Source organism: Dermacentor silvarum, chromosome 1 (genome assembly GCF_013339745.2).
Source record: "Dermacentor silvarum isolate Dsil-2018 chromosome 1, BIME_Dsil_1.4, whole genome shotgun sequence".
Lineage (NCBI taxonomy): Eukaryota > Metazoa > Arthropoda > Arachnida > Ixodida > Ixodidae > Dermacentor > Dermacentor silvarum.
The window spans coordinates 303,530,254-303,556,667 of record NC_051154.1 but is presented as its reverse complement, the minus strand read 5'-3'; positions in this window follow the sequence as shown (position 1 = coordinate 303,556,667).

The window sequence follows — 26,414 nt, the reverse complement described above, 5'->3', positions numbered from 1 at the left end:
ATAGCACGCCACTTGCTCCCGTATGACTTGACGCATGCTCCCTGCGTTCTGGGTACGCATCGGAGCACATCGCGCGTGCAAAGCGCGCGACGACGCCTGCAAATGAGAAGGCCGCCCCCTCAGAGTGATAGCGCTCGTGTCGCCCCATCACTGTCTCGCAAGACGGCCTCTCTCATTGCTGCGCGCGCAAACAAAATAGTAATAATGATAAACAAAGGGGGCGGGCAAGGCGGCGCGCATTCCGGCGCGCGCGAAGATGGGCTGCTGCATCAACTTTTGACGCGCTCGGTGACTCCGTAATGAAGCGGTTATGCGAGCTGCGAACATTTCAAGGCGATCAAGTTATACGTTGGCCACACTGCTGAGTATGCAAGTGAACCTTCTCGCGCGGGGCATTGTTATGCCGAGATGTGGTGCAAATTCGTCGCCGCTGAATCGTTTCGACGGGGCGCTTATCGCGAGCTCCATAAACGATTCTGCGGAAAGACTTCGCTCCGCATCATCGCTGGGAAGCATCGCATGATGCGCGCTTGTGCACCGTAACGCTCTTTCGCTTTTATTTCCGAATGGGTCTAAACGAAGCACCGTTCTCGTAGCTATGCGGTCACGGACTGTGCGCGCCTGCTCTATCAGAAAAGAAAAATAAACGACAACAGCGGGGGAATAACAATTTACGCGAATTTCGTCCTATGCTTACACGCAATCTCCATCTCAGATGTCTAGCGTAGTGTAAAAAGAAAAAGGAAAATTGGTCCGCGATCGTTGTCCTTACAACGGTGTTAGGGCTGTCTGAATTACTCGCCGACCTTTGCCATCAGTAGAAAGAGGGAGGAGAAGTTCATTTAAAGGGACACTAAAGTAAAATATGAGATCAATGTGGACTGTTAGAATACCATTCCAGAAACCTCGCAGCACTTGTTTTGTGCCAAGGCTTAGTACCAGGGAAAATCGCGACCGAAGGAGCTGCCATCCCTCTAGCGCAATCAATTCAAATCACCCGCCACGAGCAAGGTGGCGTGACGCTGCATACGCCGTCGCCGCCCTTTACTGCCGTCGATGGGGAAAACGAAGCCCAAGCGCCGGCGTACAGTTTTTTCCGTAAAACGGAAAAGTACTGCCAAAAAACCGAACCATTGACATTATAAGGACGCTGCATTTTCCTCCGTCTTAATTATAATGCCGTGAAATTATCTTTATATTATCAGTGGTTGAGTAATATATAGTGGCACAATTATAATGAGGCGTTACAACGTCATAGTACTAGAACGACCTGGTGGATCTCAAATGATATCCTATACATTGACCTCAATTCCTCGCTTACCAAAGCTCTGTTTTCCATAGTACTCACACCTTAGACGCTTTGGAGCATTATTCCATCACCTCAGCTTGATCTAATATTAGCCTTGAGTGTCCCTTTATGAAAGGGAAAAGAGGTCGTCCTCAGCTTGACTCCTCTAGCCTCGCTATACTCCGAACCGGGATAAAATGAAAGGGAGCGAAAGAGGGCAACAAGGAGTGCCGATGTGTACAGATGGCATGAAGAAATAGCCTTTGAGTAGAACGTTTAATAGCCACGAGTCAAATCCCCTGCTTTGAAGAAATGCAGGTAATATGCGAATTGCGCTGCAACTGTAGATTTGCAGTATTCACTACGCAACAAGTATTCATATATTTAGGACTATAACTTGAGGGTGCACATAAATTCAGAGGCCGCAGAACGAAACAGTATTCTAGCGATGGTGACGCCTATAAAGCAAAGCAATTCAGATTCGCTAAAGCACGCGTACAAAAAACAAACAAACAAACAGGGAAGTCTAAGTTCGGCACAGGACTAATTTTCTACGCTAAGAAAAACTGAGGTTCTGCCAAATAGTCCTTGAAAGAGTACCAGAAAGGTAATTCACCTGTGCAGTCTGAGTTAATGCTTGCCTTCGATAACCATTTAGGAGATCACCATTCGAGAAATTCCCGGAAATTTGTCAAAGAAATTTCAAAAGCTCCGCTCTCACCTGCGCGGTAGCCCGTATTTTAAAGCAAGTATTCTTAGGCCTCCTTAATCTATGAGATTCAGCCATGCGTAACTGAAAATCTATGCAACATTGACAACACAAATGCTTAGTGTCAAGCTGCTTTCTAGTGAACAATAATATGATTAGTCAAAGGAACAAGGCGACCAGTGTCTTCTTGCCTGTGGCATTCGTGCTTGATCATGACACACCCTTTTGGAGTATCGGAGAATGGCCGAGTCTAACGGCACCATTTCTCCCAAGCACGTCATCGCCTGACACGCCGTTCAACGCGGTCGTAGCACATTGAGTGCGTTCCCCAAAATCGATGAACATAGGAGAATCATACCATCTCTGGCCCAGTCAAGGCATCGCTATGAGCCTGTTCATTATTTATTCAAGCAAGCGCTCCTCTTAGTCATCAGGTGATGGCACACGGGGTTCAAAAACGCTCCTGCTGTGCATTTTTTCCCTTCACCATGCAGGGGAGGTTTTACTACGCTGACACCAAACCATTGCTTACTTCTTTGTCCACGTCCAAATTTTGTAGGAAGCTTTATGATATCCACGACTATGATCTTCCCCGGCATCCCTTGTAGGAATCCACCGTTCCTTTGTCACCTCATAGGTAAAATTATTCAGCAGGATCAGAAACATCCTCGGTAAACGCATATTGCAGTGTAAACAGTTGTTGCTAAAGTTTTGACTATATTTCGGCGTACTATGGCTCACAATGTTCATTTGTTTTTACCTTCTTGATTGGCTCAATCTTCACTGCGTTTCAGTTTTTCGTTCTTGGCGTGTTCATAGTGCATTGCTATTTTGTATTCGGCAATACAGATGTCAACACTGTTTACTTGTAATGCCAGCGTGAGCCGAGGAACCAAGCAATATTATTGTGCGTAGTCGCACTTCTCACCGGCCAACATGCGTGTCGCGGACATCCACTACGTATACGCAACGCGGCGGTAGCGTATTTATTTTGGTTTCTTTCTTGGTGTTCTAGGAGGGAGAAGGGTAGCAAATATTTATAGAAAAAAAAGAAAACGCTTCACCTCTTCTCGCGTTCGCTGTAGACCGTCGCCCTCCCTTCCTCGCTCGCTGACATGGCTTTTTGCCAAATGTCAGCAGGTGGCACTTGTTACGAGAGTTCACACCCAAACACCGCCACCATATAGCCTTTCCTAATCCTAAAACTGGCTCGTCGAGTGTCCCATCGTGGCGAGTGGCAAAAGACAGGCGTGTCGAACTGCCATGCCACTCAGGTGCCTCTCTTAATTGCCGCGCACACTCCTGACCTTTCGCCCGGCTCTGTTACTGCCGTGCCCGCGTTGCACGTTTTCTTTTCTTTTCTTTTCTTTTCTTTCTTTCTTTCTTTCTTTCTTTCTTTCTTAGGGCACCGGTAGGCACGCACGAACACTCATGTACGTGCTTGCTTCTCAAGAAGGAAAAAAAAAACAAGAAGTTTTGGCCCCCTTAAAAGGGGCCAGCTATCCGAGTGCCATTGGGCAAAGAGAAGGGGGGGGGGGGGGGGGGGATTGTTTCACAGCTTGGGGATGCGCAGCCGATTGGTGCGGACATTACGGTGTGAGCCCATAGAGAAGGTCAAGAGCAAGAAAGAGAGCCAACACGGACAAGCTGTATAGGTGCTAGGCTCCGGCTGCCAATCGAGAAGCGTGGAAGGGAGCGGGATGGCTGCGACGAGGATGCGCCGCCGCTTCCGGCTCGAGCTACTTACACTTCGATCCCGCACAGCTGCCTGGGGCTCGAGCTAATAGCCCCGCGCTCGCCGCCGTGCCACCCGTTGCCGCGCACTTTCTCTTGGTCCCGTGGCGCACTCCCCTCGTCAGCATAGCGTTTGGCTCTCGTAATTAAAACGTTAAACGAAGCGGACGCGAGCAGCCGCCTGGGTCGTCGGCGTCCCGGCGACCAAGGCAATGCAAGAGCAGCAGCGGCGGCGGCCCGACCGCGATTTTGGGCAGACTTAATTCGGCGCACCGGCCACTCTGCGCTTTTTCGCACTCCGTCCCTATTGTGTATAGCCAGGCCAGCTTCTCTACAGGGTGCTTTTTTTTTTTTTTGGAAGTGGCTTTCGACTCTTCGCTATGTGGCATTCTTTGCTCCTCGATCTCTGTCTTTGTTGAGGTTTCTTTCATTTTTTTTTATTCTCGCTCTCTTTAGCCGGGACACGAATGGAGGGCGGGAATCTTCGTTAATTAAGCGCTTAAAAAATTTAAAGCGAGTGATCGTGGCAACAAATGCTGCGCTTAGTCCAGAAAGAGAAGAAAAAAGAAATGTCGAACGGTATGGCGTTGAAATATGGGCAAAGTCGCGAACAGGCGAAAATGCCTGGTATGCACGCGGAATGCGACTTTTGTTCTCGTTCTTACTTTCGTTTCCTCGTACGCAGGTGGGTGCAGGTGCAAAGTAGCTTGATTCATCGCGACACTGTGCGGCAGCGGTCCTCCCGTCACGTTGATTATTGAAGACCTTATTGAAATTCCGCCAAATTTGTCTCAATCTTCGCACGGGCAGATCAATATTTCTGAGGGACATATTGCGTTTCAGAGTTGTTGCTTATAACACGCAGGAGCACATCAACTTCGAGAAGGAAGTTTACGCATCGTGAAGCGAACTAAGGAACATTGGTGAAATGGTGGGCATCAAATGAAACGATGAAACATTAGGGAAACGACGTGCTTATACTCAAACTCCTTCATTTCGAAGACTACTTTCGAAGATCGCATTTATCGTGAGCGATCGTGACCATGCATTGCTTCATTTAAAACTGCTATGTCTGCTATTTTATAAGTGCATATACATTCCATATACTACATTATCTTGTACGAACATAACTGTAACGCTCAAAAGGGCCTGGAGTGTTTATGTAAATAAATAAATAAATAAATAAATAAATAAATAAATAAATAAATAAATAAATAAATAAATAAATAAATAAATAGGAAAGACCCGCTTCTGCGCTGGCAAAAGAAGAAAAAAATACCACTCGCTAATGACAATAGGAAGGCATTTGAGGTCACTGTTTGTTAAGTCAGCGTAGCCTCAAGGGTGCGTCGGAAGGCGAAATAAGGGGAGAAGAAGGTGCGCCGCGGAATTGCGCATGGTTTAGTGAACGAGCATTTGGGTTCGTTGCATAAAGCTATGTTGTGTATATACTTATACGTGGTTACCTTGGCCATCTCATCTGCAAAACTCTACCTTGCGTGTTCTCGGACTCTTTTGTGCACTTTCGCGTACTTACGGAAGTGCGTGCTTTTCTCAGTCTTTTTCACCATCTTCTATACCTTTCCTTCGCTCCTCTCTCTTCCTGTCATCTTTGTGTTTTCCTTTCCCATTCCCCCGGTGTAGGGTAGCCAACCGGACGTTATTCTGGTTAACCTCCCTGCCTTCTGCCTTTCTCTTTCCTCCTCTTCCTCTATACCTTGTTTTACTATACGTATAGCGTGCAGAAGTACGCAAACGTTCGTGTTATTGGATCGTATTCAGTGTTTTTCTAGTACTCTTCGCGTTTTTATTTTTTTTTTCTGCATCGTGCGAACAGGAGTATCCGGTGTCAGTAAACGAGCCAACGTCTCCTTCCAATTCTAATCAATAAAGAAACGAGAGCGATAAAGAGATCTCATAATTGAATACACGCAGATCCAGCGCAATGTTGGAATGTAGATGATGCGAAGCCTTGTTTGAGTTAGCGAGATAGCAGCAGTAGCTCATTACATGAGGCAAAGCCTCGCAGCCTGCAGCTGTTAGCTTTCCGTGTCAGGAGGATTGAAGCGATGCATGATGCTTATCGAGCAAAGAATGGTGATGAGAGGTTTATGACTAAGAGAAGTATGATACATAGCGAAATGCATTTGGGCCTTCATACACCTTGTGTCACAGTAGCATACCCTGTTCTGGGGGACTGGCTAAGAATAGACACATACCCAATAGAGCGTACTCAATTGTAGATACCCAATGCCGAAGTGGTCGGTTCGGGTGGATTCCGGATTGCTGGCTGCACGTCTACGCCTCGAGAATGCACAGATTTCTCGCTGAAGCACTGGCGGTACCGGTGGCGCGGTGTACATCTTCGTGAAGGCAGTAAAACTGGCGAGGGAGCAGGGGGGAGCTCACTCACACAAGCCTTCGTGATTCGCGGATATACTGAAGGCGCTGGCAGCGCCACTTATACGGTGTAGGGCACGTTTCTTACGAGTTAGGGTAGCGGGTGATGTTCGCATGGCAAGCAGCCCTTGTGCTGAGCACGATAAAAATTGTGGTACGCTGCAGGGCAGGTATATATATATTATAAGAAGCCAACAAACATTAACACCGAGGACAACATAGGGGAAATTACTTGTATTTTACTAATTGAATTAAAGAAATGATAAATTAATGGAAAACAAAATGGATGGAAAATCAACTGTCCGCAGGTGGGGAACGAACCCACGTCTTCGCATTACGCGTGCGATGCTCTCACCATTGAGCTACCGCGGAACCGTTTTCCCATCCACTTTCCTAGGTATTTATGTTTTACAACTAGAACTAACCCTGGGAGTGTTAGCCAGCGCCACCACTCCAAACCTAGGGGCGGATGTGGAACATCCTTTCTGCCGCAGGCGTCACGAGCACGTGATCTTTTTTTGGGTGATGGCAACTGGTCAATAAACCCACATATGCTACCTGAAGGCATCAATGTTGCCGGATTCGAGACCCTCGTCATGTATTGAACGAGAAGAAAGGGAACCGAGGGGCCCGATTATTATTATTCATATCATAAGAAGCCAACAAACATTAACACCAAGGACAACATAGGGGAAATTACTTTACTTTACTAATTGAATTAAAGAAATGACAAATTAATGGAAATCAAAAAGGAAATCAAAATTTTCATACCCCGGCACTCGAAGACACAGCAGATCGGCACAGCTTTACCGTCAGTTTCACCTAACGAGCGCTTTTCGTGATAAAGGCTTTTTTTTTTTCCTCGGTCACTTAAAGCTCAAACAGGACTCTAGCTCGCAAGGATGATAATCGGGTTTAACAGATTTCGTTTTGTGGCATATTTGCATAGCTTAGAGGCTAAAACCGCGAAGAACACGGAGTGGATTAGCATAAGTATACCGTGGGTTATTAAGTATAAATTGCTGAGTTCAGCGTCCCAAAACTGCACAGTGGGTGATGAGGGACGCCGTAGTGGACAACTCCGGATTAATATTTACCACATGCGGTTGTTTGACGTCCAGCCAAAGTACAGAACACGAGCATATTTTCATTCCGCCCATTTTGCAAGGCGGCCGCCGCAGCCGGGGTCGTAGCCGTGTCCTCGTGCTCAGCAGTTCAACGCCACAGCCACTGAACTACCGCTGCGAGTCGTTATTGCATTTGACTATGAGGAATTTCACTGATGTACACTAGCCTAGAAAATCTTTTCTGCTCTCTTTCTTCCTCTCTCTATTTTTTTATTTTATTTTATGATGTTTCCTTTTCCTTTCTTTGCTTTTTTTCAAGTAACAGGAGAAATTGATAAACAAACTGTTGCTATAGAGGCATACAATTTAAGAACGTTTAGTGTCATTATGTCTCCGAAGTCTGTTTTAAAAACATTGCACCGCACATTCCTGTTCCAAGCGTTCTTGAATCTGAATGAAACCATAAAATCAGCAAAGGTGTAGCTCGACTTACATTGTAGAGAATGAAGCTATATAATAAAGTTCAGTAACATACACAGTAACGTACATACAGTAACAGTGGCTTTGCATTTAGTTTCTAGTAGCTTCGGTGCTCAGTGCTGGTTATCCCGGCAGAAGTAGCGGCGTTATACTTTTGAATTTCTAGTCGCGTCGATGGCATTTCTAGCAGATATTGTGATTGATTCATAATTTTTTTTATGATATTGAAAATCTGGGGAGTAGGTGTCACCGTCCTGTCCACGAAATTAAATTTCTGAATGAATGAAAGGAAAACATGAATAACACACTACTACTTAAAGCGAAGCAATTCGCTACCACACGCAGAGCAGCTATTTGCAAATGTATAAAAAAAGCACAAATTATTGAAGTAGCAGTTTCTAGCAGAATATGCACTATAGGGCGCCACAGCAAACAGTCATTTTGTTTACACATAGAAGTCACCTTTTTCAAGAACAATAAAGAGGCAGCAGGTTCATAGATAATACGAGACAATCTAGCCTATCATTATTATCTATTGTCCCCCCTTTCTCTCCTTCCTAAGTATAGGGAAGTCAACCGGGCACGTCCTTGGTTAATAAAGCCTCTTCGTTTGTCTCTCTCTCTATCCCTTCATTCGAAACCGCGGTTGTCTATTATGGTTATCTATTCTGAATTGTGGCCAACGCACATATGAGCGCTGAGTCTGCGAGAAACTTACACGGGGGCATTGACAGTACGGATTGCTGCTAATGGATTGATGACTAGCTTTAGCTTGTCCATCCAAGTATGTTGTTCAAATCAATATGTCATTGCATTAAACTCAAATATAGGCTAAATTCAGGCTGCATCATTTTTTTTTTGCTTACACCCTGGTGCCCGAACACTTTCTGTTCATGCATGTACATCGTAACGGGATAAAACACAAATGAAATTGCAACTTCTGGCCGCGAATAAATTCACTGCGCTCCTTTCTTTCACCGCTGTCCTTTACTGGGGGAAGTGCCAAAAAAGTGGTGAGTAGAGCGCGGAGGCAAATGAAAAAAAAAATACTATATATATATATATATATATATATATATATATATATAGTGTCACGCGATGTTCTCGTAAGTCCACAGGGCGTCTGACCGAAGTACAGGAAGACGGAGCACTCTCAGATGGAAACCGATCGAGCGCGCACTACTATAGTTCGTCGACTTCCTCTTCCACACGTCACCGTGCCGGCACCGACAATCTCCAGTACAATATATATATATATATATATATATATATATATATATATATATATATCCAAGAAGCATAGCGTGCTCACAAAAAATCAGGAAACACCGAATAACTGTGTACAAGCGCGCTATTAGTATGTAGTGTATATAACAGACACGCCGCACCTTCTGTGACAAACTATTTGTCGACACGAGGAGTTATACACTGCCGTGTTTAGTAGCACACAGACACGAACCTTGGCGACGAATTCCACGCCGGCCTCACTGCTTCTTTTTAGCCGCAGATGCGGGAACAAAGCAAACGCTATGCGGCACTGCAATAAGTGGACTCCATATCTGCCGCACTAAACTCTCTTCGAAAAAGAAGAGATATGTTTCATTAAACACTAAAGAGAGGATATCAGTCGGAACAGCCGGCTTCTGGTCTAACACACGTCACTAAAATGCGAAATACATGGAAAGGAAGAGGAGGATGACACGTTACATATGTAATAAGACAATGCGTGATGTACACAAAGCCTAATATAAGGTATGGGTATTATACTTAACTTCACTATGATTACATTTAAATACTACGTTATCGTGCATTACATAGGCGGTACTTGACATATGCAGCGACTAAATTCCGGTGATGAAGGTATAATAAAAGTGGAAATAGTTTCCAGAAATTCAAAATGACAAGCGGTTACGGTAACGTCATAGTGGAGGTGGTTCCTATCATCACCTGTTTGAGGAGATCAACAAAGCTTGAAAAGTAAAGGTCCACCTATGAGGGCGAGCGACTTGGTATTCGATCCCCATTCACGCTGAAGTATGCGTGAATGGGTATCGAACAGTAGAAGTTACGAACATTCGAGAGTGCTGCGAAGCTGAAGTGGAAGACAAGAGCTGTCAAGCCGGACTCTGCTTTTAACGATGAAACGCTGATATCATGCGAATGAATGGAATGGATTAATCTATATTGGCACTATTCTCAGCCGATTGCATTGCCGTGTTGGTGCATGTTTAGGAGGGTTCCACTTAGTAGCAGAGTAGTAAATGTTTCAGTCTAACGAATGATTTGTAGGCAAGTAAGTTAAGGTGTTGCGAAACCTGGTGTCGGTGCGGTTTCAAGAACCCTAAGGACTGATTTGATGGCGAAATCACGTGAGCCGCGTGAGCATACAAATACATATCGTGCGTCCAGGTTATACCCTGATACTTGTATGTTCGAATTGAATTCACTAAGACGTTAGCGATCGAGTAGGTTTATAAAATGATACTATACAGGAGCTAAAAATTACAGAAATTTAGAATAAGACGAGTTCAGTGTCATTTGCCAACAATCGTTTGTAAGGTCGCTCTAAAGGATGTTTGACCAGAAACATTACCCTCGGCAAGATATATCACACAGTCATCAGTGTGTTTTATTCGCATCAACATGCGAATAAAACTGAATGCAATACAATGGTACATTGTAATATACTATACCAGGATTGGACGAGTGGTTGTTCACAAAGACAATTTGAGAACGATTATAGCTACAATTGTTTCTGCCAATTTTACTGCGTCAATGTGCGTTTAAGTCTAACCGAAATAAATTTAATAGCGAGGGGTGATGAAGAACTGCGTCGACTGCTTCGGAGTATTCAGAAAAGACGGCATAAGTTTGAAGGTTTATCAAGATGAACATGCAAGAAGTAAAGGAAGATTACTTGCCGTGCTTTAGAAAAGAGCCCCTTACGAAAAGCATGTTTAAAGAGGTAGAGCGGCTTACCGAGTCTAAGAAAAGTAATAATTTGAGAGTAATGGCATGTTCCTACGCAGGATTCAGGCTCACGTTCACGTTCGATTTTATAAAGTTATCGGTGAGTGTACACAGCACCGAGGTGTAGTCGATGAAGTAGCACTCGCTCACCTCGCCGAAGCTATGGAGAAGAAAAGCGCTATATGGTTGGTATTCTCAGGCGTCTTCAGAAGCCCATTTTCATGCAACCATGTGCTTCAGCTTGACGCTTCTTGGCTTCTACTCCCTCGGCGCTTTCATTGAGACATGACATTGATAGACATAACAATTACATGCCTCTCAAGGAAAATGAACAGAATTGTGTCCGCAGCTGAGAAAAGAAAACCGATCATCTTGTGATGTCATATCATATTGAAACTCGCCAATGTATCCGCTAATTACTTTTTCACCTCAGATAGCGTCTTATAGCTTCATATGTGCACACATTCTACTCTGCTACGGTTTCAAGAAATAGTAAGCAGCGCAAACGCCACGACGTCTTACTTGCACCACGATAGAAATCGTTTAAACTAGTTCCTTAAAAGGGGTTCTGTCATCCCCATGCTGAAACACAAGCGCAAAATTTAAGGCTACCTCACCACCTCACGGTCTCGCTAGTTTTTCCCTTGCCTCATTTTTGCATAGCCACGGTGAACAACATCCAGCTGACGAGGTAAGAAAAAGGAAATCGATCCTCTTTCAACTTAATAAGGCCCAACCGCTATTCGCTGAGCACGGGCGAGGTGGTACGAAACGAAAAATATATACTACCAAACGATATTCCCCGAGGACATGGCTCGCACATGTACCTAACAGGCACCTCGGCAAGGCCAAAAGTACTACACGCGTAATTGGGCTCTGTGCGCTCACTTAGACCACTTCTCTCTCTCTCTCTCTCCCACTCTCTTAATTTTTTTTTTAAACAGAAGAAAGCTGCTGGAGCTCTTGACGGTTAAGAAAAAAAATAACAGAACAGCAAGAAAAAGAGTGGACAACGAAAAGGTGTATTTACGTCCTTAATTATATCCGTTGTAGCAGACTAGATATAGCGAGTGGACGTTAACACGTTGGTTCTATTACTTCAAGTGAGTTATCTCATAGTGTTTGTAAACATTCGCAGCAAGGCGGTAAACATACGTGCGCGTGTGAAATGAAAGCATTTCGCTTCTCGAGCTGCTTGTACCCAGAAAGATCTTTCCAGCAACGGTGGCTCTGTTTAATTCAAGGCTTTACTGGCTACTCCTCGTATCAAGCAAAGCGTAGTCGCGTCGCATTTTAACACAATTTTTCGAGGATAAGATAAGAAAATAATTGGAAACGGACGAACGACAAGGTTAAGTACGCTGCCGCTAATCTCTCTAGGCAGGATGAAACCACGAGCCCATGAGCTCCCGCTTGCTCTTAACTTTTTTCTATTTTCTTTCACCCTCACCGCGAAGAAAGAGCATTAGATGGGGCATATAGAAGAACAAAAAGAAAAACGGGAAAGAAAGGAAGAAAGGGGAAGAAAGTTCATGGCTGCCGCTAATGAGAAAAAGTTTTAATTAATGTCGAGCGTTCTCGGAGATAGCCGCTGTAGGGAACGGGGCCAGGAAAGAGTGGAGTCATTTATTAGCCCAAGGATAACAAGCCAAGCCAGACTTTGCACTTCGCGCTGGCTATCTCTAGGCACCGTGCCCTCTTCAGACGTCGAAATAGTGCGGCGCAATCCGAGACGAACATGCTGTGAACCATCCTGTCGGTAAATCGGCAGAAAAAGAGCCGGGTCTCGGAAAGTGACCCACTGCACTTCACGCTCAATAACAGTATGCACAGAGATCCGCAAACCATAAGGTTCAAACCAACGTTACTAGACTAGCTTCAGTTGTAAAACTCGGCGGCGTTGCGCGGAACCGATATCCCCCCCCCCCCCCCCCCCCGCGCCTTTATGGCGCTGCCGTCGCACCCAGCTTCACTTCCCCACTAGCCGGCTACGCCAACAGGCCGGACGAAACACGCGGTGCAGCGTTGGTGTATTCTGTGGTTGGTTGTTGCCGGCGGATTTCAGGAAGCATGTCATCCGCGAAACTGTAGCCTTCGCAGCGTTTGTTAGGGATATTAGCAGACGATGCCGACGTGCTGCGTTCCTGACTGCAACAAGCGGCTATCGAACGATGTCGACAGTTCGGCGCGCCACTTCTTGTGTGCTCCCAGCAATGCGACACTTCGCTCGGTGTTGAACAGAGCGATTCCTCGTGCCGACCGGGAACTAACTGCGAAATCCATGGTGTGTTATTTACACTTTAATGAGCAGGACATCTTAAAGTGTTTGTGCATATTATCAATGGGCAGACGGTTGAGGTGCCACGAGACAAGTGGACACTTGCGGAGGGTGCGGTGCCGAAAGTGTTCCCGAACCTTCCCTCGTATCTGTCGAATCAACCGAGGGAAAAAACGCAAACGAAGAGAGATGTTTGGTGAGCTGCTCTGGGCCATCTTAGAAGAGCTGTCAGCGCTGGGTCGTGTTGGGCGCCCCTTGCGCTTTCAGGAACTGAGTGCACGCATCATTAAATTTTTAACAGCGGAGCTGTTTAAGCTTTTTGCTTCCCCGCGTAGTGTTCGCAAAAACTCACCTAGCGATGACGTCACAGCGCACAGCTGCGCCTCGCATCACCTTGCGATAGACAATCAATAGCTAATCGATAATCGATCAATAAACAATAAATCCCGGAAAATGCTGGGGATGACTTGGTAGTGCTTAGTCTAGCCCAAATACGTGGCCAATACCTTGCGAGAGCCAATCAATAGCTAATCAATAATCCATCAATAATCAATAAATTCCGGGAAATGCTGGGGATGACTTGGTAGTGCTTAGCCTAGTCCAAATACGTGGCCAATACCTTGCGATAGCCTATCAATAGCTAATCGAATAATCGATCAATAATCAAGAAATTCCGGAAAATGCTGGGGATGACTTGGTAGTGATTAGCCTAGCCCAAATACGTGGCCAATATCTTGCGATAGCCGATCAATAGGTAATCAATAATCGATCAATAATCAATAAATTCCGGAAAAGCATAACCCGTAAGGCCAGGACCAGCTAGGTGCCGATCAACTCCGCTGTTTCTTTAGCCTTGCGTCACTTGTGCAAGCTACGCTAATTTTTATTTAGTCACGCGCATGTCTACACGCATACCTTGCAGGAACCTTGCATAAAAATGCGCTCTTAGGCAAGGTTCCTAGAGCAGCGGCGGGGATCCAGTCTTCAAGTAAAGGCAGCGAGGAGACGTGCCAAGCTGCTGTAGGTGGAGTTGGTTTCCACGTAGGCCCAAATCATTTGCCTAGATTATGTCCCTTCTGACAGTTTAAGTCTTAGCCATATATAGGGGCATACAGTTGTTTTTTACTTCGTTTTCTTCAATAAAGCATTCATTGGTTTACAAGAAAGCTGTGCTGTTATTTTTGTGGATAACAAATTTCGTCTCGCTAGCTGGCGTATAACTGCCCCAGACCAAAGTGTTAAGCAAGTAAAAGCAGCGAGAAAACGTGCCAAGCTGCTGTATGGGAAAAGTAAACCGCGTGAAAGGTTTAGGCGGCAGGAAGAAACACACGACACTTAAAAACGCAGCTTCTGCGCTTCGTCGTATGCGTTTCTTCCTATCGTGCAGTTTACCCTTCTTTCAGTTTGAACCAACTAGCCCGATATATCTCATTGCTGTAGGTGGATACCGCTTTTGCATGGTATCACTAATTCGGACTGTACGAAGAACGCCATTGAGCGTGAAACACGCGCAAGCTGCCCGTCCGCACGAGCTCAAGGCTGCGGCGAGGCGTCTGCAGTGGAGCGCGATGGAACGGCACCGACATCTGGCGGCTGCCCAAGGAGTGGCGACAGTGGCGGTAAGCGCACGCGCGTAGAGTTTTACAACTGAAGCTAGTCTAGTAACGTTGGTTCAAACTGTACGGCCACTGTCGCTTTACAGTAGAGATTGGAAGGAGAATTAAGATTACAAAAAAAAAAGAAAAAGAAAACAGCAATGCGGTCGATAGGTAACCTGGCCTTTCTTGACCACAAAATATCTTACTTTTTGAAACTTAGTATACTCCCCCTGGAACAATTGTTTAAGTACAGGCTCCCCCTTGAGGCTTTTCAGCAACGATAGTTCAATCATGAACAGTTTGATTTTACGTCCTGCGTAAAAGAGATCTATACTATACTAAGTGAGACCTCGTGAACTCGCACAAACTACGGCACGCAAACTTATGTCTCTCAAGTTAGCACTTTATTAAAGAGCATTTTCCTGCCAGTGAAAGGGCTAAACTCTGATTCGTCGGCTCTTGCTGAGCAGCCTTTGACATGCGCTAAATACGCATGAACATGTGAACTGTTCAATTATTTATCTCTTATTTTGTGCGCAGGATCAGTGCAATTCTCTAAGCTTCTGTGATTTGCAACCTGTGTTTTTTTTATCAATTCTTTCTCGGTTTATAAATATTCATTGTTATATTTCTAGTCACATGAAAAGAAAAGAAAATAGGGGAGGGGGAGGTTGGAAAAAGAAAGGAAAAAAGGAAGAAAAAGCAAAGGAACGTTTGCATTTCGTTGTCCCAACCATTCTTGTTGAAATTCAGCGCTGCGTCTGTGTTCTTTGTGTGGCTCCTTTGTCTTCGTGGGTTCTGCGCTGTAGCCTTCTACGCTTTTCAGCTTTGCGTCATGGACAGTGTCGTGCACAGTGCGAAATATATGTGGGTGATGCGGGTTAGTCAAGCAAATTATTGCCTTTAGCCGTACCCACCCCGACTGCTGTATATATGTGTATTACTGTGTTATTACTGTGGTATTACTCAAACAAACGTTCACCTAAAAAAAAAAGAAGTCGCAGTTTCGCCAGAAAGGTGAAACATCGATTGCGATAGCAAATTAGTACAGAGCTATATGAAGCAAGGATAGTAGTTTAATGGGCCGTGTAAAGTTGTTAACATTCGCTCACTAACTAAATAGACAAGCACGGTGTCGCGCGCGCACAGGTAAACATGAACACATCTCGCTCGATGACCGCGGAAACTCGTTGTGAAAACGCCGGAGTTAGAAAACCCCTCGTGCAGAAGCCGAGTGTCTTACCCACTGCTGCACGCCAGCAGCAGCGGGCAAATTCACCTTCGCGCTGTCTCTCGTCTCACTTCAACGCGAACTAAACGTCGAAAGCATAGCGCATACGAAGCTACCGGGGCTTGGCGATGCACTGTATCCCCATCGCAGATCACTTTGAAGATGAGGCCCGCGCGGGCGCGCACTTCGCCCACGTCACAGATCACTTTCAAGATACTGCGCCCGCGCGGCCGCGCTGTGAGCAGCCGATGGAACAAAACGCACCTCCCCCCCCCCTCTCCTTCTCCGTCGCCTCGCCCCGTGCCACGCGCGCGAAAGACCGCGCGCTTCCGGCCTGCCTTCCTCACTCGCGTGCGCTACATTGACCCGCGATTGCTGGCTCACCCTCATACGCTTTCACTCGAACACACAGCGTACGGCGCGCGGCGACGATTTTATCGCCGTTGGACTTTATACGGAACCTCACGGCAATGGTGACGGCGACGCCGACGACGACGACTCCGATGGCAGGAATGCGCTTGGAGTGTCCATATAATTGCTATCGCAATAAAAATTGGGCGCAAATTTGTGTAAATATATACCTGTTTACATTTACGCCATTGCCTTTGCCTGAAACAGTGTCAGTATTTAGCACAGCGGTATATAGGGATCGATAAATAAGCGTTGCATTTTTTGCCGCTAGAACGCTTTGTTGCATATGTAATCGAAGCAGCTTGTCCTTTATTATTATTATTATTATTATTATTATTATTATTATTATTATTATTATTATTATTATTATTATTATTGAATGTTTGAATAAGCAGTCAGCGTTACTGCGAATTCCGCGGTTGTTTAGATATTTGCGGAACTGGCGTAGCACTCGTGGCAGAACCGCCCAATTAAATGGCGACCTACAAGCTACTAAACAGACATAGTATATGACTCTCTTTTTTCTCACTCCCGTACCTTGGCACCGAAGTCACGTAAAGCGGCGCATATTCCGTTTGTTACCGCTTGACAGAGTCACTTCGTTCTGTTTTTCGTCGGCTATACATGGTTCTCGATAATCGAAATGGATTCGTGCATAATTATTTGAGTGTTTTATCATGCTCTGCAATCATTACTTACGTGCATACTGTGCACGGCAAAGACGACAAAAAACTGGCATTATTTACATTATATTGGCGACTACAGTTCTTTTTTTCTTTTTTTTTCTTTTTACTATTGGGAGATATGCGCGACAGAAAAAAGTTTACGCTTCTTCTAGGCTGAAGTTACCCTTCACTTTGTGCTTACGACAGTGTGCAGCCGTCGAATAAACTGGAACAGGAAATGCCGGACACGCGTTCTTATTCGAGCAAGCCCATCGGTTTGTAAAAAATAAGGACTTTATTTTTAAGAGCTAATCAGTTGTTGCCAGCAGCGGCTAGAAGTTACATCGTTCCGTAGTGTTTGAGATCGCCAAGGACGACGTAGTGATACCAATTCGCGGAGAACAGTTCGCTGCCAGTATTTCGCCGCGATGCCATCCCGCCACAGCTGTCGCTTGGCCGCCACATTTTTAAATGCGTAAGCATTTCTACGCCTACCCAACAAGGACACCCGTCCGTCCGTTTAAGGTATCAAACAAAATAAATTAAAAGAAAAACGTTGGCGGTAGTGAGTTTAGAACCTCTAACCCCTCGTGCAGAAGCCGAGTGTCTTACCCACTGGGCTAAACAACCCCGCGTGCAGGACGTGAATATATTTAAACCATATGAATGTGTTGTACCGGCGGCACAAAACAAATGTCAAAGGGGAACAGTTTCTGTGAAGGCTTTGTTGAAAGATTTGGTAGTGGTGGTGGAATAAAAACCATAAAAGCCGACTTGGAGCATTGTAGACGGCAGGAAAATTGCGACTTTGCGAAACATTAATGTCAAACACGTCACATCCCCAAGTCGTTTCGGTGGTCGCGGGATTCGCCTTCCGTTGGGTCCTTCCTTAACCGACCGAAATGCCACCGATCTCTAAGGGCTCATGCCTTTCGCGTCGTGCAACACTGCCAGATAAGCAGTCAATGAGTTGACAAAGATGATAAGGAGTGATGAGGGGTTATGTGGGTCTCATGACGATTGACAATGCTTCGACGGGGATGGATAAGGTGCTAAAGAGCGATAAGGGTTTATAATAGTCGGGGCAATTCTGAAAACTTTAATAAGCACCGATAATAGTTGATAAGGGTAGGATCAAGTCTAATAAGATTGATAAGGACCGATAAGAGTTGATGAGGATCGGATCATGTTCGATAAGGTTGATAACAACCAATGAGAACTGATTAGAGTTTATACTGGTCGGATCAAGTTTCATAACATTGATAATGACACCGGGCTGCGTGTAGATGAGCAAGGGGCACAATGCTTACGCATACTTAGACAACTCCAGCGGAGTTTCTGCGTGAATGTTTTTTTTTATTTATCTTTTATTTACATGATGTAATATGAGAGGTTGGTGCCTTTAGGTGACACCAGCTACTTCTCGTTGCTTGGTAAAGAAAAATACTGTTACAACACTTGTAACAAAAAAATGGCGCAGTTTCACCCGAAAGGCGAAGCATCAATTGTGATAGCAAATTAGTAGAGAGCTATACGGAGTAAGGATAGTAGTATTATCAGCTGTATAAACTTGGACATGCAGCAGCACTAGCAACGCGCAGAACTGTTGTCGACGCCATCGGCGTTTTGCCCGCGTTCGCACCGAACGCGCGCGGCGTTAGTGACTGTTGACGGTGCCTCTGGGGGCGGCTTGGAGGTTTTCGACGAGATCACAACGGGAAATTCGTCGAGAAGCGTCGGAAGTCTTTACCACCTTCTCGCCTCGCAACGTTTTTATACAGTTACGCACTTGGTGCCGCAGCTAAACGTCGCCTCCCCCCCCCCCCCCCGTCTCCCCACGGCCTTTCGCGCTACGGAAGGAGTTGCGTTTGCTCTATATATATGATGATTGTAAAGGAGGAAAGAGACGCTTAATTCGGCAGCCCTTCAGGGAGCACGGCGCAGAACGCGCGTTTTCTCTCCACTGTGCGTTCGCTCCCCGTGAAAGCGCGCGTCCCTCGAACGCCTTCACTCGCACATACAGCATACGGTGCGCGGCGACGATTTTATCGCCGTTCACGTCACACGGAACCTCACAGCGACGGCGACAGCGACGGCGACAGCGACGGCAGAAATCCGCTTTGAGTGTCCATATAATTGCTATCGCAATAATTTGGCACGATTGGCACAAAAGTATCACAAAAAACAATCAATCCCCATTATCACAAAGTTCTGTACATTTGGCCAGGAACCCACAGAAGTAGATTGTGCATACAGTTGCATATTGACACGTATACATGTTTATCTTTCAGCGATGGCCGCTTTCCACCGGCTAACAAATGTTAAACGTTATCGCTCGGCGCAGGACGCGCCTGTATCGGAAGTTTCTAGAACGTTATCGATGCTTCTTTCCGTTGCCTGTTTTCACCGACGCTATGTTATCTGATTGTATGAGCCACGCGAATTGTCTAGAATTTTCTGGAAGACACGCGCGTACCAGGGATTATTCTGGAACCTTCGATGACTCAGGTATAAAAGCCGACGCGTTTCGCCGCTGATCAGATTTTCGACGACCGCCGACTGTGTTCGCCGCTATCGTTGTGCTTTGAGAGTAGCTTGCTTTTGTGGGCACAGGTTCGCCCAATAAACAACCAGTTTCGTCATACACAGTTTTGCGACTGTTTTCTTTACTGTCACTACTACGTGACAATATACTAACACAAGTGCTTCGAATTGTGCGAAAACGCATAAAGAGTTCACTGTCTGACAGACCAGTGCACAAACCATAATTAAGTATACCGATACATACCATAGTGCGTAAACATTTGACAACCTAACCAACATAGACTTACATCATACATGTATCTTTCAGCGAACATTAAATTCAGTATAGACCTAAAACACTGGTATTTCGTAAGAAAACTTTTAAAGCGACAAGCGCTTTTCTCTGAAGAACCGCTGTTGTCCATCGGCCAATTATTATGGTTTTTTTTAGGGTAAACGGTCGACGATCTTAAAAAGCATTAAATTGGCCCTCAAATTTCGCAGTCCAGTTTCATGCCTTGGACACTCAAGAAAGAGGTGATGCACACCTTCGTCTGGGTGGCCACAAGAGCACTGCGGACTAGTGGCACATTTAATCCTGCACTTTGTTTGGTCGCAAAACGCATTTAGCCCCCATCCTGCCGGGCTGCGATTATGAAGTTGTGAGGGCGACTCGGACGATACAGGACAAGAGTGGCTTACGTAGTACGAACGTGATGCCAGTAAAAATGCCAAAATCATTGCTTTTACCGCGAATAGCAGTTTTGCGATGGAATATTGGGGGAATGGGTAGGGGGAAGTGGAGCCATGTTCGTTCATTCGCCGCGCTTTACCTCAAGCACGACACGACGTAATGAATAACAGATATCCGACCAGGTCTACCTGGAATCACTGACAGGATTCAAGCCGATTGTTCGAATTTCCATGTCATGGCCGCTTTCCGCACGCCTACCTATAGTAGATGGCACGGTAAGGAATTACTGTCAAAGACGTACAGCCAAAACTAAAGCGGGCAACGTAGAGTGTGGGCTCGAGTTTCCTTACCATGTCAAGTATGCATCAAGCGAGTTCTTTTAACATAATACAGGTATTGTGAAATCATCCTCCTATGTCAAAAAAGTGTCCATAATGAGCCCTGTTACTAGGCACGTGAAATTTGATTTGTATACTTGTTTGACGCAAAAGTGTGCATGAGATACAGCAAGGATAATAAAATTACCAAAAGAGTCCCTCAAATATTCTTAGCGTTTACCCATTGTCAAGCTCGTCAGAATGCGAGTAAAGCTCCTGGTGATATCAGCGAGTTTTTTTTTTTTTGGAATTATTCAGGTGGCGCTTCAATTCTCTCACGGTTTTCCAAGAGTATTGGGCGAAAGGGGGGGGGGGGGGGCAGTTAAGGCCACATGGATGCATGGCCGCATAACGAGGAGTCAGAGATCCAAAGCTGTGTTTCACGGTAATTTATAGGTACTGAAGTCTGGAGTCTTTTCTGTTTTGGAATGTTTGGATGGTGGTGGTCGGCACAATGTACCATTTGACTGCTAAGACCATAATAATTAGGCGAAAATCTCTTGAGAAGGAAGCATGCAACAGAGAAAGCAAGATTGATAAGGAAATTCTCTGCGGATGCCGGCGGATACACTCTTCGTTCGTTCGTTTCCTTATGGCTACAAATGAGGCTGTCCCGGTCTCGCTATTTCTTGAGTTTTGCTAAGGTACAGTACACGACCGCCAATGTTGTGATTTGAGCCTAGTGCCTCTGGCAGAGGGAGTAGACTCTACTTCTGAACCATCCCTACAGTCGGACAAAGCAAAAATGTGCCGAATGGTGGGGGTAAGGGACTATGCGCCTGGTTTGATAATGACCACGTCCCTTTCGGGATGCTCAAATGATGACGATGGAGAATGACAATGACCTTCTGTGCTTTAGATTTATGTATTGATGAGTGAGTGAGTTATTCACAATGTTACAGTCATCCAGCGGTTTATTCATAAGGTTACTTGTAGCTGAAAGCAAAAAAAAAATTGCCTAAATAATTTTCTTGTCATAAGTGCAGGAATATTTTCTTTCGACAATCAGTACAGACTTTTACTTTGTCCGTATAGACCCTTTTCGAGGAGTAGTTAGCTCTATAGGAACGAGATGGCGCTTTCGGTGCGCCGCACGTTGCCTCAGCCGAAAGCGCCTGAATGCGAAACCATTACCGCTTCTACCCTGCTATTGTGCGATCGGCTGTCGGAAATACAACTGGGTGATCGCTAACACCCTGCGTTTTATTGATGCTGCAAAATGTAGAACGGTAGGGGGAACACGTGTGCAATAGTTGTCTGCAAAATAATGACTGGCATATTAAGGAATGGAATGAACCTGTGTGGCCAAGTTGACAGCATGCGGCTGCAGAAGGACTGCCTGTGGTGCCGGCCCTTCGCGATGAACGGCTTTCTTCGAGGATAAAAAAATTCACAAGTCGCGCGCAAACGTGGCATTGCTCACTTCAAAAAAAAAAAAAAAAAAGGCTTCAACCCCGGAAAGTCGGCAAGAGTGAGCACCGCTCGTCACACAGGGACAAAAGAAGTAGCACCGCTTCCTGACATAGTAAGTTTCTCGCACGTTATCTACACACATCCACCCCAACTGACGCTTATTAAACCCACTATATTACCCACGTATCAAAAATATACGAATGGTGAATTACTTGGATCAGTGTGCCGAAGCATGGGTGAAGGACTACACAGACAGTGCACGAATGTTCGAAGCTGAACGTTTCGTGACGGACCACATAGTAAACGAGTGACTAGCGATAATACGTCTTTGCTACAACCTACAAGCTATTAAAAAGTACGGAATGTTTTTGTTTCCCACCTTGGCCGCGACAAAAACAGATGTACCACAACTGAGCATACCCGCGAGTGATTGAGCAGAAAATAAACAGTCGGATAGTGAAGGCACCGGAGGAAAGTTACCGAGTAATAAACATGACAAGCCGCTGCTTCGGAATGATCGGCAAATAAAGAACGAAGAGCAGACGACACTGATCCTGATTTAATCCAAAATATGAACGCTTGGACAGCTTCGAGTACATTTCCAGCCCGGCTTTCTAGAACAAGCACCGTACGCGCTGACCGTACTCTTTTGACAAGGGGTGATGAGCTTCAAGAGCGCTTACATGTCCTCTGTAGCTATGGCCAAAGCTTCGTGTCGTCTACTCAATCGCCGTCTACGATATCCGCCGAAAATGGAGTTTGCTGAGCCCCACCGGCGCCATGCACACCCATTGTAAACACGGAGGCGACGGAGACATCTGAGGCAAGCAATGGACATGTCACCACGTGGTCACATATGGCGGCGCCCACGGGATCTCCGCGAAAACGGTCTATACGTAACCAGTATTCACGGAATACAGAATACAGGAGACGTAGGCGTGAGAAGCTGTGCTGGTTGCGCCATCTGGTATCGCTAAGTTCAACAGAAGCACACAGAGCTATTATTGGGGCATAATAGGAGCATAAGCCGCAGTATAATTATTAAAGTAAGTCAATATTTTAATTTTCCTTCTAAAAGAACACTCGTGCAACACAACAAGGTTTCTAACATGTTGTGGCTGAACAAACTGGCGCTACTAGCAATGACGTCCACCTTTCTGGTGCTCTATAATATGCGCGCGCACAACCTAAAACTTTCTACTACCTCGTCCGTGTTATCTTCCCTTTGCATTATTCTCCTCGTGCTCTGTGTTACGTGTGACATTTATATTTTGTGCCTTAGCGGTGAAATGGTGGGCGGCGAAACAACATGCGGCCGTGTGTGCACCGCGGGAAAATGTGCCACCGCAGGACAGCGTATCAAGGCTAAATGACGGTCCCCCCCCCCCAAAAAAAAGTTTAAATTGTTTGTTTGTTGACTCTGGGGATACATACGACAAGAAAGTAGCCGCGGGCAAGAAGCTCGAGACAACCTGCGAGGCCTTGAATGAAAAAGGGTGGAAGGCAGGGCTTATAGTCTGTTCACTTTAAATCGAAACATTCTGGTTGCGGAAAAACTCAGACATGAAGGAAGAAAGGGCCCTGTCATTCCTTCTCCGTTCATCCAGGTATTCTTCAACTGGCTTGTAAAGTGCACAGTCTTTGCTAAAATTTGCTTGAAGTCAGCTGTTGCAATTATCCTCTTCGGTTCCTAAGTGCTTACTTGGGTACTTTACCCTTGCAAAACGCCTTTAATTCTTAAAAAAAGAAATGGAAACGATTAGGTAAAGTATTCATCCTGGATATAAAGTCGGATACATGCGGAACTGTTTAGAAGGGGTTTAAGCATAAACATTGTCACCAATTTGAACTAGACCGTTGTTTCGCCGCAAGCAACTAAAAGCACCCGTGAAGTGTGTTTAGAATACCGCCAGATAACATGAAAATTTAGGATGCCGCGTCGACGTGCCAACCTACCACATGAAGTTACGCCTACATCTCTTGTTTATGCAAAGAAAATCGGTTTTTACTGTGTGAAACATGAGATATTACTTTATCTAGGCACGAAGATAGGTTGTTTTCAGTATATAACAGTGGTGTTTCAACCAAGAGAGAGAGAGAAGAGAAGAAAAAAAAAAGACAGTAGAAAAATTGTTCGCCTTGGTAACGCAAGCGTCGGTAGTAAGAAGCCGACTAGGAAAGTGGTTATGTTCCTACGCTCTCTTCGGGTCTGAGGAGAATTACCAGTCCATGCTAACGAAGAGAGGTGCGTCAATGCTGGTTAAATTGTTGCCAGACGGCTGGAATAACTGCGCGCAATAGGCTATGCGAACGCAAGCTGCTACCGAAGTTACTGTGCGCACTTTAACTCGAGCAATTTTAATGAGGCAGCATATGATGTTCAGAGAGCGTGCTCTACTTGGTACTCTCGAGATCTAAATGGTATTGATAAGCAGCATTCCCCACTGCTACGCTGCCGAACACTTTCGTACAGCTCAAGCATGCCTTGTTCAGGAGATATTCTGTAGGCTTTTAGAGCGCGTAAAAGGAAACTGCAGCTTTTTTAACGTTTTTACTATTGACTAGTGGTCTTTTTCGAACTCCAGGTACGTCTTAGTGACTGAAACATATAGGGATCGATTCTCGTCTCTACTCTTTTCTAGAAAAAGCATCACCTGAGGCACTAATAGTCCTCTAGATCTATAGCTTCCAGTTGTCTTGGCCTTCTTAACTAAAACCCTTCGAACGTATTTGTTAGCATTGAGGCGTGCTATCGTTCGCGCCAACAACAAAACTTTGTTGGGTCCTTAAAGAGTCTTGCGTAAGAAAGTGACACTTATCTCGTAACTTCGCGTGTATGTGTGTGCCTGGGTTAAGGCAGCGAAATTTTTCTCCGACGCCGTAGTCACGGCATTTCTCGCTTCTTTCCTCGGGAATACGGGGCGGGCCACGTAGATCGCTTTGTCCCCTCGCCGAGACGTGCCTTCTCTTCGCTCAGATACGTGTGCTTCGGTTCGCGCGGCGTCTCGAAGGGGGGGCGGACAAGCGGCGGCGGCGGCGCGGCTCCATCGCTGGCATGCGACGCGCGCATCGGTGGCGCCCAATAACGGGTCATAACTTCAGGGAAATGCGCTCACGCGAGGAACCATAGACGACGACATGTTCTCGGCCCGAGGAAGACCGGACTTCAGGAACGCGGTGGCCGGTGTGGGGGAGGAGGAGGGTTGGAAAGGCAGCGATGGGGGAAAGGGATGCGTGCACTGAGCGAGCAGCGCTCGCGAGGACGACGAGGAAAAGAGCCAATCGGCCTATATTGGGCGCTCCATTCATTGTGCGGACAGAAATTGATTTCGCTCGCCCTCGAGCCCCCCCCCCCCCCCCCCCCCGCCACCCCCACCCCACCTACCCCACGTCTACTTTTTCTCTTTCCTTGCAGCTTCGATCACGCCTCGCTTTTACTTCTGGGGGAGGCCTTTCCGGCCCGAAAGGGCCGCCGGGACGTCTATACAGGAGGAGACCGCAGCAATACTGGTCGCCTGCGGCCGCGTGGTTGATCGCGATCAGAGAGCTGTTCCTCATCCCATTCCCTCAGGGCGGCGCGAAAAGGAGCGAAACCGCGGCCTGCGGGAGCTGGAAGCGCTTACAGAGAAGCCTAGTTCGCCACCGGGCTCGTTACGCGTCCGCACTACGCGCCTCGCGCGCTGCGCGCCGTCGCCGAGGCGCGACTTTGCTTTTGTGACGGTCAACTTTTTTTCCCGACAGCCTTACCAATGGTGGCGAGTGAGAGCTGTCTCCACAGCGTCAAGTGCCGAATAACCTCGTGTGGGTGAAAGCAATTTCTGGCTGAAAAGACACTAATGCTAAACGGTTTTTTTTTTCCGCGACTAACGCCATGCACAGGCTCCCAGCCAGTCGCGTACGCCGGTTGAAAAATAGAAAGTTCGACGGGGCGGAGCAAAGATTTTTGCAAAGACGCGTTATGACAGGCTGCGTACGATGAGTTCTGAGCTGAGGAAGCATGGTTCAACTTCTGTACCTGTCGCAAATTGACACAATTGGAACTTGACTGACCATGTTACCATCATCACCACGCTTTGTTCCTCCCCCAGTTTGGGTGGTCCACCTAACTGACGTAGTGTTAGTGCAGGTTGATAGAGACGCCGAATTTGGCACTGTGTGGTTCTATTTCCGTCTCCTCGGTAATGGTAAAACCCTGAAGGTAATAAAAAGCATTCCTACTCTACGTTTTTATACTGTACAGTACAGTATCGTTGAACCGGTGACGTTAAAAAAAGAAAAACAATCATCTGTGAACTGGTGCGTGCACGAAAAAAGCTTTTCGAAGGAACAGCCTTTGAAGCGAGCATGGCTCTTACTTAACAGTGCAATGCCCCTGTTTTCAACACACGTTACACTCCCTCAATCATGTTACACAAATCAAACCAATAAAATAACAACCTTGTTCCTTCCCGGATGAAAATTGCCTCCAGCGTCGCGACGCTGCGCTTGTGCCGAGTTCCACAGTTGATGCCATGAGAAGCCCCGAAGTTCCCTTGATTGGATTTAAAGTAAAATCTAATCTTCTGACTTCTGCTTG